This window comes from Netta rufina (genome assembly GCF_964035555.1).
Source record: "Netta rufina genome assembly, chromosome: 7".
In the NCBI taxonomy this organism is placed as follows: Eukaryota; Metazoa; Chordata; class Aves; order Anseriformes; family Anatidae; genus Netta; species Netta rufina.
The window spans coordinates 16,279,520-16,295,413 of NC_140130.1; the positions used below are offsets into that span (position 1 = coordinate 16,279,520).

The window sequence follows — 15,894 nt, forward strand, 5'->3', positions numbered from 1 at the left end:
ATAGCCCTATGATCTGCAACTACCTGAGTTCCTAGGAGCATGGATGTGTTCAGGACCTGTTTGCAAGGGTTATACAATTCACCAGGAAGATGGTCTGGTAAATAATGCTGGATAAGGGCAGTTTCTGTTCACACTGCTGGGATAAAAAAGGCAGTTTCCCCTGACTTTTTTGCTGATTTATGAGCTAACTCAGGGGGTTGTCACTGACTTTGTCTATTGTAAATCTGTTAAAACAAAAGGAACATGCATCTTCATAACGTGAGTAAGAAAATGTAGTTTAGGAGTATCAATGCATCTGAGCAGAGTGTTCCTTAACTGAAGGGGATTTGGTAGGTCATTCACTTTACATGCTCACTTTCTATACTGAGGAGGGAAGAAGATTATTAGCAAGAAGAAAATCTGTGTTATCATAGAGATTACAGTGGTCTATGGTTATGTCCCAAAGGAGAAAGATGTTTTTTAATACTAAAAAAAAAAACACACGCCAGCACCAACAGAAAAAACACTTTGCTGTGATTCATGTGTAATGCATAGACAGTTCCATGCCAGAAAAAAATTATTATAATACTGCATGGCATGGTGTTTATGTGCATAAACATATGTGCATGTACCAGCACAACATCAATGTAAATCCTGACCCTGTGCCTACTGAATTCAGTGGAAATACTTCTGCTGGTTGTGCTGAGCATTAGATCAGATTCTCACATTGACGGGTAAATGTTGTATAAAACTCCAGCAACGTTTCTGCTTTAGGACTTTTTTTTTCCTACCTACCTTAAAATGCAGCATAGCTGATTGTCTTAAAAAACAATTATCTTGCACACTGGGCCCTGCTGTGTTTCATCTGCTGAAACACTGATAGTATCCTACAGTGATAATATTCAGATGCCATGTCACATGCTTTTTAGTCTGATGGTTCATGTGTTTTCTTTTTCAAGTAATGCAAGAATATTGTTGGTCCCACAAGGGCATGGTAGGTCTGGGTTTTGGCTCAATTTACAGGTCTAAAAGGCTTTGCACTTAGTGAAGCCGTAAAGAAACCTCCAGCTGGCTGGATGCCTCTCTTAAAAACACAAGTGTGGCCTTACTGGGAAGTGGTGCTGAGACAAAGTTGTGTATATTTCGATCTCGGGGAGTGAGAGAGGAGTGGCAGGGGGGCCTTCGGTAATGTTCCGGGGAAGCCAAAAAAAATCAGATGTTCACATGAAAACACATGGAATTTAATCACTGATTGATTCAGCTGGAATTGCTGTAGAAGGGTGAAATAAGAAGGGGGAAGAGAAAGCAGGAAAGCAGCAGACAGCTTTTAACTTGAGACTTGAGGAGAAAGTCAGAAGGGAAGTGGGCATTTTCATTTCACCGTCAGCACAAAAGCTCCCTTAGCTGTGTATGTGGACTGTGAAATCATGGAGCTCTGTGCAGGGTTTTCCTTCCAACAGCAGAGCACAGGGCTGAGTGCCTGTGTTGGGAGTGTTATGCACGGCTTTGCTTTAGTGCCTTTCTGGGTCAGTGGTTCTCAAACAATGCCGCACAGAGCTGCTTTAGTCGTGCTTCCACGAGTCAGTCTCTAAGTACTGACGCTTCTCCCTGATCGTAACCCAGTGGCCTAGAGGATCTGCCGGCTTTTCTGACTAGCTAATCTCAAAGCATTTATGGTGTTCCTTGAACTCAGGTTGGTTGATCATGTGTACCTTTTTCAGATGCCATTCTTCCTGACAATTTAGCTGCAGTCAATTTGTTGACTTCAAAAGACCAAGTGAAAGGATGTGGCCAAGTCCTTGCACCTGTGGCACTGAAAGAATCAACACTCCTCTTCTCACATTGTTCTTGCGCTGCTCTTTCACCAGCCACAGTCTGTATGGAGCGTTGTCTCATGGAGAGTAAGGAGAAAAGAATTACTGGTTCATGCAAAGATCTTTTTCCAGGTGTAGTAAAGAATTGGATCGAGCAGCTGCATTGTTTATTTTCTTTTAAAATGGATTTTGGGTGCTGGGTTGTTTTACCTGGGTGTTGCAGGATGTATAAAGGGAGAGGGATGAGAAGTAGAGTTAAAATGGTGCATTTGTGTGTTCTTCCAGACACACTTATATGGGAGTGGAGACTTCTGTGGGTGGATCAGGTATATATTTTCAGCTGTGGCAAGGCTTGGCAACTATTTGAGCATTTCTATAGCCAACCTTGGTGGCGACTGGGAGCCGCCAGGGAAGAGGGAGCAGTCTGTTCGACATTTGTGCATTCCTCACCAGCTGACTGCACCTGCAGTGCTCGCCATCAGCAGCCAGCTATAGAGGCGTTTTGGAAAGCACCATCAGTCAGGAGCAGATCTTGAGAAAACTGTGGGGAAAGAGAAAGAAAACTGTCACACCTCAGTGTGGGAAAAATCCTGAAGGTACAGGGCTGTTTCTGAGCATTGGCTAAGCTGAAACTGGGGCTGAATGGTGGCTAAACATGGAAAATGTAATTGGGTAAGAAGTTTCAGTTTCTTCATTCCCCTAATCCTCCTAAAAGCATCAATTATTTTTACATTTTTTCTGTTTCCTTGTATGCAAATTTATTTCTCTCACCTATTGAAAAAGGCATAATGCACCTAATTAAAAAGGTGTGGATATGGCCAATCTACTAATGAGTCTAATCCTTTCGCAATTTGGCTTCAAGATACCATATTTATTCTGTTTTCAGATTTGGCTTTCGTTCAGCTTTGTGTTTTTGCATCCAGGAAGAAGACCTCTATCTGTAATTTTTATTTTGTTTATTGGATGGAGTATCTCTTCTCATTAAGTATCTTTTGTGTGCAACCAGCTGTGATACGGCTGCTTACTGGGCATCTTAGAAGTTATTACTGTGAACCTGAAAGTACATACAAGGAAAGCTGTTTAAACAGTGCATTAAAGCTGAATTATGGACAAAACTCCATTTTCTTCATCGTAGTGTGCCTTTACAGTCATATCAAGCTTGTGTTTTATACCTTTTATTTGGGAATAGATTATTAACTTTATTGTCTTTTCACCTTTTTACAGAAAATAAACATTGTTAATTTTAATTTTAATTGCTTCCTTGGTGGTGGAGAATCATATCTTGGAACTGCCAATTCATAACACTATGGGCACATTTGTGGGGTTAAGTGAGGAGATGCTTAAACTTTATTAGTTTCCCTCCCTCATATTCTTAGTTATTGGAGGAATCTCCTGTGCAATGTAGAGTGCACTTCGTATTATGATAAAAGACAGAGATAAAAGTAAGCAAAAGGAGCCTGAAGAGGCAACACTGTCCAGATCAAATATTGACAATGATAAATGAAAAATGTAGAAAAGGAATTACATGGACTTAAAGTCAGCAGGCTTCTGACTTTATTTGCTGTATATAAAGGAGGAATAAAATGAGTGAAATGTGACCCTCTTCCTCTTGAAATTCCCCATGGTATCTGTCAACTTTGCTGTCAGTTGGGGGGGTCACTACTTAGGCATGAAGTATTTCCATAGCATTCTGTTGCCATCAGATCCTTTCCTAGGAATCCAGCTCCTAGGTGTTTTCAGGCTGTCTGTCTGGAAGCTGAACACTTGCCTGCCTTTCATCCAGCTGGTAATTTGTTTGCTGATTTTTAAAAAATGCTATTTTTATTGAGATAGTGATGACTCTAGAACTGGTACAGGGGAGATGTGGCATTGCTTTGTCTGTAGGAGCCATAGTTTATTAGGACCAGGGAAGGACTAGTACCAACCTGGTTGCGGTTAGTTTTTTGGAGGGCTCTTCACTTTTACTGTTTTGAGGAGGAGGAGCCTGAATTTAAAGTCATGAACAGAATTGCTTAAATGATCTGAATGGAGTGAAAAGTTTAAATACAGAGCTCTGCTTTTTAACCCAGTAGTTGAGGGAATGCTCAGTGCTATCATCTTAATTGCAGCATTGTTGTCAGGAGGCAGTGGCTCTGTGGCAGAACGGGAAACATAAAGTCATAGAATGGTTTGGGTTGGAAGGGACCTTAAAGACCAACTAGTTCCAACCCCCCTGGCGTGGACAGGGACATCCACCACTAGACCAGATTGCCTGGACATCCAGCCTGGCCTTGAACACCTCCAGGGATGGGGCACCCACAGCTCCTCTGGGCAACCTGGTCCAGTGCCTCACCACCCTCTGACTGAAGGATTTCTTATTAGTACATAATTTAAAACTCCCCTCTTTTAGTTTAAAACCCTTGTCTTTTCAATACAACACTGCTGCTGGAACTGACAGTCTTTTAAGATGTATCTGTCTAATACTTAAATCACATTTTTTCCTTCTTTCTAGACCATTCTGTGCCTATTGATGGAACAGACAGAAACAAAGGGAAGAAAAAGGCTTGTATAAATGGAAGTTTGTCAGTTGAGAAAGCTGTTTCCTTCCCACCCACGTGATGAGAACAGAAAGCGTAGAACAATGAAAGGTCTTTTCCCAATGTTTTGAATGTTTTAGCTGTTGCTATCTCCCCCTCCCTCTTTTTTTTTCTTTTTTTTTTCTTTTTTTCTTTTTTTTTATTTCTTTCTTTTTTTTTTCTTTTTTTCTTTTTTTTTTTATTTCTTTCTTTTTTTTCTTTTTTTCTTTTTTTCTTCCAAATTTCTTCTCTCAGAGTTGGCATGATTTTAGCTGCCAGGCTGCAATGTTGGGAAAAAGGTTGTTACTATCTTTTTTCCCATTGGCGTTGGTAGCAATTGGTTAGCTTTTTTGCTTGTTGGGAGATATGCAGCTAACTGATGGCAAGAGAGGAAAGAACAGAGACAAAGACAGAATAGAATTACAGTTTTAACACTTCACTGCTTGCATTACCCTTTTTAAGAACTGCTGGAGCTGTCAGGGTCATGGGCATTTCTGAGCAGTACAGGTTGCAAACAAGCACAGTCATGCTGATGACAGACTGGGACTGGGCCTTCTAAAACATGAGGAGGCATACAGGGAGGAAAGCTTGCTTTTATTGTCTGCAGACAGGATGATACCACACGAGGAGGATATGCAAGACCTGAAATAGGGCATTGGCTAAGTGGTGAATCAGACTAAGCCATTTGCTTTATGTGATCTAACTGATGCTGTTCCTCCCTCAGGTGCCTCTGCCTTTTTCTTCTGTTTTGAAAGCTTCTCCAGTGAACTATGTTGAGGGCAACCTGTCATACAAGAGTGAGGGGAGGAATTTAAGAGATCATTTCTAGAACTTTGAAAATGAGGCTGCTTTCCCTTATTATCAGAAATACAAATTCACTTAAAAGATTTACTGGGTCTCTGAAACAATTTCTCTTCTCAAAACGGTTCTGCGGGGTGCGCATAAGTGAGCCATAGCGGAGCTTTATTTGTTAAGATAACCTACCTTAGATATCCTTGATCAACTATTTCAGGTATATCCTTACTGCCAAGTTTCCTTCTTTCTTTTTGGTCTGTGTGCCTTTGTGCAGCTTCGAACTGTAAACCTACACAAGTATTTTGGTGATCTTATATATGTTATTTGGGAAGAAATGCAGATTTCAAGTTTCTCTCCTTTTTTATTCTCTATCTTGTTTTTTTACAGAAATTAACTAAAAATCCTCCCCAGTCTACTACTAGTCAGGGCATCCTACTTGTTGTTTGTGTCCCTTTAAATCCTTTAATATTAAGACCTTATCAAGGTTTTACGTTTCCCAATATATGCTTCCTCATATATTTTCACTATGCTTCTCTTTCGGGCTTTTATTATTATTACTGTTTTTAAACTAGGGTCTGTCATTAGCACTGTTTCTCTGCTGTAATTACAGAGACACACAGAACAGAACTGCTGTCTGTATGGTGTTCCTTGGACTGTTTGCCCACACTGAGGATAAGATCTTCATGGGAAAGTAGTTACACTTGGTTGAGCTCCTGTGTGAATACTTTTCTTTTAACTGAGTGGACCCTGTTACATGTATATCAAATTAGCGTAAACATTAAGGTTTTTCTGCTGAGAAAAACTAAGCACCCTTCTCATTTTCCAGAAAGCTGTTTTGTCCTGTAGTGGTGAAGTGGACCACACACATGCTCTTGCATGTGTCCTGGGTGTTCCAGAGAGCATCTGTTATGTTTAGGTTTGGCTTTTTTTCCAGGGTAAAAAAATCAAGTGAAATTTTCAATGAGGGTGGTGTTTGAGAAATAAAACTGTCAGGAAAATAAAAGTCATTGCTTACTGAGTCTCCATACGGTGCACCCCCTGTCTCAGAGGAGCTCCTTAAGGAACTTGCCTGGCTGGGTTCCTGCGTGCTTCAGGAGCTTTCCCACTCTACTGTTATGGCTGGTAAATTGGAAACTAAATACAAACATGGGAAAAGATGTGAAGCTCCTAGAGTTAATGACATCTTTGCAAAGTCACTTAATTGTGTGCTAGGCAGAGGTTCATGCCGTTAGTGAATACTTTGATGCCTGGAGATGAAATGTGTTGTTCTCTGTGAAGCGTTTGGGAGTTTAGCAGCTGTTGATGATGGTGGTAACGTGCACTTTGTGCTGGTGCTTTCCAAACATACAAATATACCTGCTTCTCATGGATGACACGGGCAGATGACTATGTATGAAGGAGGAAAAGGGAAAGTTGTTATGCAAGGTTTTTCCCACCTAACTTGGCTTTCCATGGAAATTGTAGCAGTGTCATCCATCAGTGTTGCTTTATACCAGTCTGTTAGCTTATGGGTCTTTACAATAAATCTTGCAGTGCAATCAGATTTGGCCAATTCCAGTCATATTTTACTGACGGAAAAGTCTGTCTGCTTGATAATAGCCAGTGACAAAATATGGACTGCTACTTACTGCATTTAGCTTAAATTCCTTGTTACCTAATTCAACTGATGTTAAATTCTGCCCTCCTGTCCTATCGTACGAGGATAAGGACAAGATAATGTTTGTCCTAACGTGTTAGGATTTGTGGAGGCCAGGGATGCAGGCTTCCTCTTCACGCCTTCCAGAACTCCTTAGTGCAGTTACGTAAGAATTCTAGAACTTTCCAAACAAAAGGGCGGCCGGGCAGTCACCAACCATAGGTTTGCGTGCCACAATGTAAGGAGGACATAAAACTGTTAGTGCATGCCAAAATGAGGGCTACAAAATAGTGAAGGGTCTAGAGAGTGAGAGGCACAAGGAGCGGCTGAGGGTCCTGGGTTTGTTAGCCCAGAGCAGAGCAGGCTGAGGGGAGGCCTCATGGCGGCCTGCAGCTCCCTCACGAGGGGAGGGGAGCGGAGGGGCAGGCGCTGAGCTCTGCTCTCTGGGGACAGCGACAGGACCCGAGGGAACGGCATGGAGCTGGGACAGGGGAGGGTCAGGCTGGAGGTTAGGGAAAGGTTCTGCACTGAAGAACCAACCTTTTCTGTTAAGAAAAGGTGCTTCACTGAAGAACCCACTGGCGGTTGGCCACAACACCGAGCCTGACAGAGTTCAAGCACTGGTCGGACAGCGCTCTCAGGTACATGGTTTGATTTTGGGGTGGTGCTGTGTGGGGCCAGGAGCCCCATGATCCTTGAGGACCCCGTTCAACTAAGGATATTTGGTGGTTCTTGGATCACAGGAAAAGAGGAAGGTTGTGTACTGAGGATGGCAGGGGAAGAGTAGGTGTGTTCTTCTAAACTAATCCTTATCAAACCTGGAAAAATGAAAAGAGAAAATTTTGCTGCTCTTTTAAATTTGCAGTTTAAATGTGAGGAAAGCAGGGATTCGGGAATGCTTGGTTTTATTTACAGGCAGCACAGGTGTAGTTCTTGTTTACTAGTTGGCTGTAGAGGTATTAAAGATTATTGGAAACTCAAAGGTCGGTGTGTCTGCTGAATCAAGGTCTGTGTGAGCTGGAAAGCTACAACAGAGTACTTGTGTATCTGATACACTGCTGAGGTAGAAGATCTGCCTTTAGAGGCCCTCTGTACAACAGGCACGATAAAATCACCCTTCTAGCCCCAGCCTTGTTCTAATCTGAGCTGTCTTCGTGGATTTCATCAGCTCCACTGAGGGCTTTCCACTGGTAATCTGGCGTATGTTGCCTGTGTGTGTACCTGCACAGAAGTTACCTGAGCTTCACTTAGTTTCACAAAGTAACTTTCATCTGTGTGATCACCAGCCAGGTAGAGGGGTGGAGGAAGGGTGTAACTCAGTACTCAGGAGGTTTGTTTTTGATTCACAGTATACCTTATGGGCCTGACTCTTTTAAAGGCTTTGCCAGTACACTACACAAACTTTGTCACACCACTAAAGTTTTACTGAACTGATTCAGCTGTGGCTAACACTAAAGAAATAGCATCTTATAGTTTGCTTTGTTCACTGTTTCAAAGGCAGCAATCCTAATGAACAGATGTGAGAAATCACATTAGAACGACTCTGGCTTGTCCAGTTCTCTCAGCTCAACCGCATTTGCTTGTTCTGTGAACTTTCATTTTTCTTTGTGGTTTACCTCTGAGTCCAGGTTCCTGTTTTTTTTTTGTTTTGTTTTGTTTCTTTTTTTTTTTTTTTCTCTCCTGTGCTTGTCATTTCTCATCTCACAACTCTCTTTCTCAGTCTTGCACAACTGAGCCTGCTGAAGTACAACCCGACATCATTGTCTAGTCAGTGCCAGCAAGGCTGTTGTAATGGCCTTGTTCTGTCCTCATGCCATGGTTAGTGTAACGTAATCATTACCTTGGTTCTGGAGAGCGAAGGTGCTCCTGCTAAGTAAATGTTTACAAACACTGATGGAGGCTAACTTCAGGCAAGAGAGACAGAGGCTGTGCTTAAAGTCTTGTTTCTTTTTTATTTATTTTAAAACAGAACATAATTGCTGAGAGAAGCAGCTGATGAGTGTTTTTCCTTTCCCAAACTGCGATCAGAGGTAAGTGAAGAATCTTTTCTGTTTCTATGGTATGCCATCTCTAGATTTGGCAAGGGGAAGAGCTTATTTCTGTCCTTTTGAGTGGTCATGTGTCAAAATAAGAGTTAAGGAATCAGGTAGAAGGAGGAGGCTAGACTTAAATGCAGAAATGTGATGTTGCACTCCTCCTTCCCAACCTTAGAATGATTTGCAGAGGAAACAATTCCACATTTTTTTGTCTTCAGTCACACAGCTCTCAGCATGGAGTGACAGCAGAGTTGGTTTGGATTAGAAAGGAATTTCTGATGTAGCTCCTGAGTGAGATAGGAATGGGTGTTTGTTTAATGCTAAATATTATTTTATTTGAATTAAGTGAATATTTGCATACTTTGTGGGCAAAATTTGGGGCAACATTTTTCAGTATTCCATTAATTCTAAATTTGAAGAGGAATGGGAAGGATGTGGGCTAGAAAGCTTTTAAAGTTTCACATATTGCATTTCACAGAATCTCTGACCTGTGCATAACAGCTGTAAGATCCCTTTGGGAATGATTATATTTATGTTGCTCCCAGCATACTGGAACTGCATTCATGACTTATACCCACAGGAAATATCATAAATGTAATTAAAAATAGAAATATTGGTGTGGTCTAAATTCTGTGCTGGAGGAAAGGAGCCCTACTTTTTTTCCTCAGTTCTGTTTGTATGAATAGTGAGGGAAAGTAATTCTTGTGAATTATGTTTAGCTCATAAGCTTGAATATTATACTCTAGCAAAAAAGCACTGGTCCTGTCCAGGTGCCTGATGCAGAACTTGCATCTGGATCCTGTGGTATTTATGGCTTTCAGACACTGTGGTACGTTGAAAATGCCAATCCTGTCTTAATGGTTGTAATTCCTACAGTCATTGCTGCAGAAGAGGGATGGCGTGGCCATGTCTTTTCGTCCATTGAAAGGTTCCTTCATTCCTTGCCTCAAACAACACAGAAATTTGCTTTTGTGTGTGTGCTGGAGAAGTCTGATTGAAATACTTTTCCTCCAGAATGCCTGAAGAGTGATCTTGCTTACAAGGATATCTCAGATTGCTTTATGCAGGCAGGTCATTATGGCTTCAGCTGTGCAGAAAATTAGATGGTGAAAAAATGGAGAATGGAATAGTGCGTTTGTTATGGAAGTAGGCTGGGTTTATAAAAATGAAATTACAGGAGCTCATACTTAATGCTGAGTTCTAGTGTACAGAAACTCAGGTGGTGAGAAAAATGTACTAAAAGGACAACTTCAGATTCTTTGAGCCCTTCTCACACTACAGAGCCGAACTTCCTCTCAACCAAAAGCTAAACTCCAACCCTAATTATCCTGGGGAGCCATAGATGAGTGATACTGTTGCCCAAATGAAAGATACCTTACGGGACAGGTCTTCTTGTAGCTCCCACTTTCCTTAGGCAACCCCCCCTTCCCAGCCCAGTTCATACTACAGCACTATGCTTTTTCTTCCTCACCCTGATTTTTCTGGTGATACGTAGAATAGGGCCTCGAGCATTGATCAGATATAAGGATTTCAGAGGACTGGAAAAAAAGTAGTAGGTCCCATATAGCTGGTGTTTCTTCATTTTCATAGTTCATTCTTCTGGTATGATTCAAATAGTAAATGTGTAAACCTGTCTTCTGTAAACTTTTTGTTGTTAATTTGGAAAGTACAATCTGCAGAGACTAGTAAAGGAAAAAATAACTTGAAACACATGATAAAGATTTTCGTAATTGCAATGCGTTGTTGTGATGAGTAGGGTGGTAACAGAAGCCAGGACGACTGTTGCAAACTCCAAAGTAGAAACAGAATAAATTATATAAAAATTTGTGATAGTGTAGAATGAGTGTAGTGAGCAAATCGGCATTCTGTACAGCTTGAATAGTTGTGTTATTCCGTAGATGCTTGGTGTAATATTCACATGAGAAATTGTTAAATTAAATATAATAAATGAGGCAGTGAAGATACCATTAATGGAATTCATGCTTTATACGTTCTATTAATGTCAGTGCATATGTGACATGGCTATGAGAGCAAAGGGAGAATAATGTTTCGTTTCAGATACGGCCACAATAAATTGCCACTGCGCCTTTGGGTTCATTGTGAAAGAAAAGGTAGGCAATGGGGGAATAGACAAATGTAGAAATGTTAGCAGATGGAGAAAGGATCATGCAGTAGAATATATAGCCAGGTAGGCCAGGCAGAAGCCATTTGACTGTATTTGAAAGTGGAAGCACTGGAAACTGTAAGTTACTGCTATTTTAGCAGTGGACTTTGGGCTTTCTTTGTGCTAACCCGTGATTAGTTCAGCCCTTGTCTTAGCAATACTTCCTTTTGGTTAATAATGTTTTAATGTTACCTACAATGAGATGCATGTGCCAATAATGCTATACACTTAAATGTCAGAAAAAGAGATAGTACCACAAAATGCTAGCAGCTTACTTGCATAATTTTCAAAAAACCTTTATATAAGCCTTTATGTTCCTGAAAACCTTTCTCTCAACTCTGTACAGTCATAGCTGAAGCAGAGGGAAAAATTACTCCTTTTCTCTTCAATTATATGTTATCTTTTTACCATTCCTAACTGTGTCTATTTTGTCATGTCAGTTGATTCTGTTAAGGACTTTCCTGCCAGGTATTTCTTTGCAGTCACAAGTTCATCTCTTTGTCTGGGGTAGGTTATAGTAACCAGTTCCTCTGAAACTTTCAGAGTTGATCTAATCCCATCAGTGAAGTCCTTGAAACATCTCCAGAAATATGCTGATTTACTTCTGGTGTGTCATCATGACATCATGGCACCTCTAAGCAACAGAGATGAATTCTAGTGCTTGGACAGGATCGGGTCTTGAACATTTTAATTGTTTTTTTGGACTGAAGTTTTAAGAGAACTGGCAGGTTACAGTGGTGGGTTTTTGCCAATTACAATTTATATAAATTTATAAAGATTGGCTGTTGCTTAAGATGAGCCTGTTGAATATTAAAATGAATAAAAACTAAAATAGAACTGTCTCAAACTGTAGGCACTTCTAAGCGAGTATGAGGAATGTATAAGGCTGGCTACCTGCATAGCAACACCTGTAACTTCATTATCCTTTCTTCCATATTAACTTGTTTTATCCACAAGTGGTTTTTGGAGATTTGTTGGGAGATGAAAAGAATGTGAGCACAGCTGAACAGAGACAAAAAAATTAATTACGAAGTGTAAGGGCATGAGTCGGGTGCTCTGATGGGGTCACTTGCTGTCTTCTAAATGTATTACCTATTTGTCAATTGAACGGCTTCACTCCGGCCCTTTCCACCCTTCTTGCCATGCATTTTAAGTGAATGTAATCTGATGCTTAGGAAATGCTGTGTTCAATACATCAAGAGCTTTTTCTTTCTGCTTCTATTTGGAGGAGGAAAAATAGCACATTGCCCTTAAGTTTTCACGTGTAAATGCAAACCCATGTTCTTTCTTTCTTTCACCTTCTTCCATAAAATGAAACCCAAGTTATGATTCATGTCTTTATATATTACAAAACTATATTAGTGTCTCAGATTATATTTTCTGTGTCTGGCATTAAAGCTGTTGATCCATTTGGCATTCGCCAAACTGCCAAGGTCTGTCCTAGAGCCATGCTTAAAGGCTTGGAAATCAACTTAGGTTGTGATTACGGACAACTTGGAGGGCTTCCCAGAAAAGACCTGTCCGATCACTAGTCAGAAGAGATGAATATTGTTTCCATTGATTTTTAAATCTGTTTTTGCAACCGTGGTTATACCAGCCCCTTGTCAGGGCACAGCAAGAGGCAGGAGGCAAGGGTGACCCCAGTGCAGGCCGTGCCCTAACTGATGCTGTCCCACAGGTCTCAGCACAGCCAGCAGAGCTGGGTGCTGGTCCATCGACAGGCAAGGTGAGAGAATAACCAGGCCCAGCCTCCATCTGGGGCATAAAAGACAGGGCTGGAGACAAGGCTACAGCGTGGGCCCGAAGTCCACACAGGTGACAGGGCCAAAGGCGGGACTAGGTACAAGCTACAGCATCTAAACAAGGGGTCTTTCTAGGAGATGAGCTGCCTCCAGCATAAGGCTGAGGTCCACCCAGGAGATGCGGCCAGAGGCAGGGCTGCAGGCAGATACACCTACAGCACAGCTCAGGCAAAGGGCAAAGGCCCAGACCCAAGCTTTAACTGGGACAGCTGGGCCATAAGTAGAGGGGTGAGTGCAGATCCTGCATGAGGATGGTCCCTGCCACTGAGTGCTTATGACACCCACAGGCTCCTGTGGAACAGGTTAAAGACAAGGAAAAGTTGCTTGCTCTGCATGCTGTCATCTCTCACAGATTATAATGATATAACTGGTGCCTATAGCAGATCCCCTTTGTTTCTCTGAAGAGGAAGAAAAGGGTCTTCCATCACATGCTTATCCTGGCCCCTGAAATTCTTGTCATCCCTGAAATGGGCACTTCATTCCAAACAGTATGGGTGATGGCTCACTGGTCACCTTATCTAAGAGACAGAGGTACATTTTTAGGGATATAAACCTTTTACAGGTTTTTGTTTGTTTGTTTGTTTCCCTTAATCCCATAGTCAACTACACCAAGACCTTGTCAAGAACTAGTTTTCTATTTCAGTGGCAGGCTGAAAAAAAATAGTATGACTTAGTTGTCTTTGAAATAGAAGTAGGGTAGATTTCACCAGTGACAATATAAACATTGAAAACAGCTATAAGTCTACCTAAATCTTTTTAATTCTACTAAAGACATTTTATTTGCACATATTTGACCTACACAAGTCTGCAAGGTCCATCTACTCTGTTGCCCCCCATGCCCTTCCCAATACTGACATTATTTTTATATATATCTTGTTATGCCATTAAGTTATTGTTGGGCTTCATTGTAGTTTTTTCCTTGTGCTATGAAGTGGATCTCTTGTTAACCTCAGTTAAAGGATAAATTCAGGACAGGAAGCTGTTTCTCTGTTAACAAACAGATTCTGTCTGGGATAAATGCATCCTTAAATCTTCTCCTGTCGTTTTTGCAGCTGCTACAAAGGGTGAAAAGTTTTTCCTCCTCCCTTGGTGATCCATGGAAAATTTGCTTTGTATTTAAGTATCTTTTGAGAAGAGCTAATGTAATTAGGATTCTTTATCAATATTTGAGTGAGGGAGGATGGAAGGAACTCAAAAGATGTTTAATTTTTTCAGGTATTAGTGTGGTATTAAAGTACCTCACTAATGATTTATACCAGAGGAATGGTAGAAGAGATGATCCTGTGGTGCTGCCAGAAACATAAACCCTTGGTTCAAATTCCACAGGGGCTGAAATGGGTGCAGACTTCTGTCTTTTGATGGACTTTCACTTGTAAACCTCAGGGAAAGTCTGCGAAGAGGTAACCTCCTTCAGTCCAGTTTTCAAATCAAATTGATTTATCACATTGGCAGGGACGAAGTTATTAAACTGACCTTCAGCTTTATCTGTGAACAGAATGGCAGTGAAGAAAGGGTTTTGTCTTTGTTAGTATTTTTCCAGAGGAAAAATGCAAACATATTTGGTCTTTGCTGTCTCCAGCAAGATTTGGGGGGACTGGCTGCAGCACATTCAGTGTGTTGTTTCTACCTGTAGTGAAGCAAGATGAAGGAGTGCGATGGTGTGCAAAGAAGTGGGGGGACAGAATCTGTGCACAGAGGAGACTGCTGCATGTTTGGTACTGAAGAACTGGGTGGGAAATTCTTGTTTGGCACATGACTGTAAACCCTGCTAGATTTGTTACGTGTTTATGTCTGGAGGTCAAGGACTGTCCAAGGATAGCATTAACAGTGCTATCAAGCCGTGCTGGCTTACAAGTAAGAATCCAGGCTTGGTCAAGAAGATTTTTCAAAGAATGCAAACTAACTGAACACGTATCTTGCTATGTCTTGGTTCCAGAACCAGTTTGGCTCTGTCTGTTTCTCAAGTGCAAACAATGTAAATTGCATCCTAAACCTGAGGTATTTTGAAAACTACACAACAGAAAAGCATGTCTGACACGGCAGGGCACAAAAAATCTGTTTTGCCTCCCTGTTTCAAGTCATTTTAAAGGTTCAAGTAACACCTTATAGTAAAGCCCGATAAGTGATACATCTGGGAGAATTATGAAGTCTGTTTTGGGGTATGAAGCCAGGACTACAAGATAGGTCTGTTAGGAGGTCTGCTTGAACAGTTGGACTTTGCTCCTTTTTATTTAACTTTTCAAGATTGGGTTATTTACGAACTAAGGCCACTTCAAACATGTTTACCTTGATACCATATACCCTTTTAAGCTACTACTAATACAAAGCACAGTGAGAGGTTTGGTCTAACCAACATCCTGGAAATTATGTCGTTACACAATATGACCCTGGTCAGCAGAAATTATGCAAATACTGCTAATATTTTGTAACTATCACCATTCTTAGTTTAGGGATAGAGACTCTAAAAGGCCTTCTACTGACAGTTGGTTCTGTTATTCAGGTAGGTTTTCCAGATTATGGATCCTAAAAATAGAGGAAAGATTTGGATGGTTTCAGAAATGCTGCAGTGGACACACAGTTTCAGACAGTGACAGAAGGCAGGCTTTTATCTGAACCACGACTAGATGTTTTGAATTTACCTTCATTTTCCTGGGTATCACCCTGATGAACATTCATTTAGAGTCTGTTCTAATTTACAGTTCTACAAAAATTGTCTAAAGAAGGTATTGACCCCTCTACAGAGAATTAAAGCTACTGATGATTGGTTTTATTTTTTTGGTAACCGTTCCTTGGACCCCTCAGAAACAGTCTGCTGATCCTGGTGGAAAACCACTGCTCTGATGTTACATAACTCTGCAGCTGTGCTTCAGCTCTCACTAGTTATTAAAATAAATTGAGTAGTGAATGCAGAGATCAAGTAATGGTGTCAGAAAGGCCTTAATGTATACCACAGCCTGCTCAGGGAATGGTGTAGAGAGACCTACGTGGTTGTCCCAGCCTTCATGAAGGGGAGTGTGTCTGGGAAGGGGAGGCTGTACTTACAGCGTGCAGCACTACAGGCTGTCTGGTCACTGGTATCAGCACAGAGCGTCTTCTGCTGTATTGCCAGGGCT

The 15,894-nt window shown here is 41.2% G+C and overlaps 1 protein-coding gene across 7 annotated transcripts in view; it reads left to right on the forward strand.

Annotated features, from left to right (window-relative positions):
* The window catches only part of NDST2 (N-deacetylase and N-sulfotransferase 2), a 131,728-nt gene that overhangs the window by 73,227 nt on the left and 42,607 nt on the right, over positions 1-15,894 (forward strand). For 6 of the 7 annotated variants that reach the window (XR_014618614.1, XR_014618615.1, XM_084290294.1 and 3 more), the window contains one exon: positions 8,749-8,809. The exons of the other annotated variant lie outside the window; for it this stretch is intronic. The gene's annotated coding sequence lies outside the window, so the exon portion shown is untranslated. The remainder of the gene's footprint in view (positions 1-8,748; positions 8,810-15,894) is intronic. 7 annotated transcript variants of the gene reach the window in all.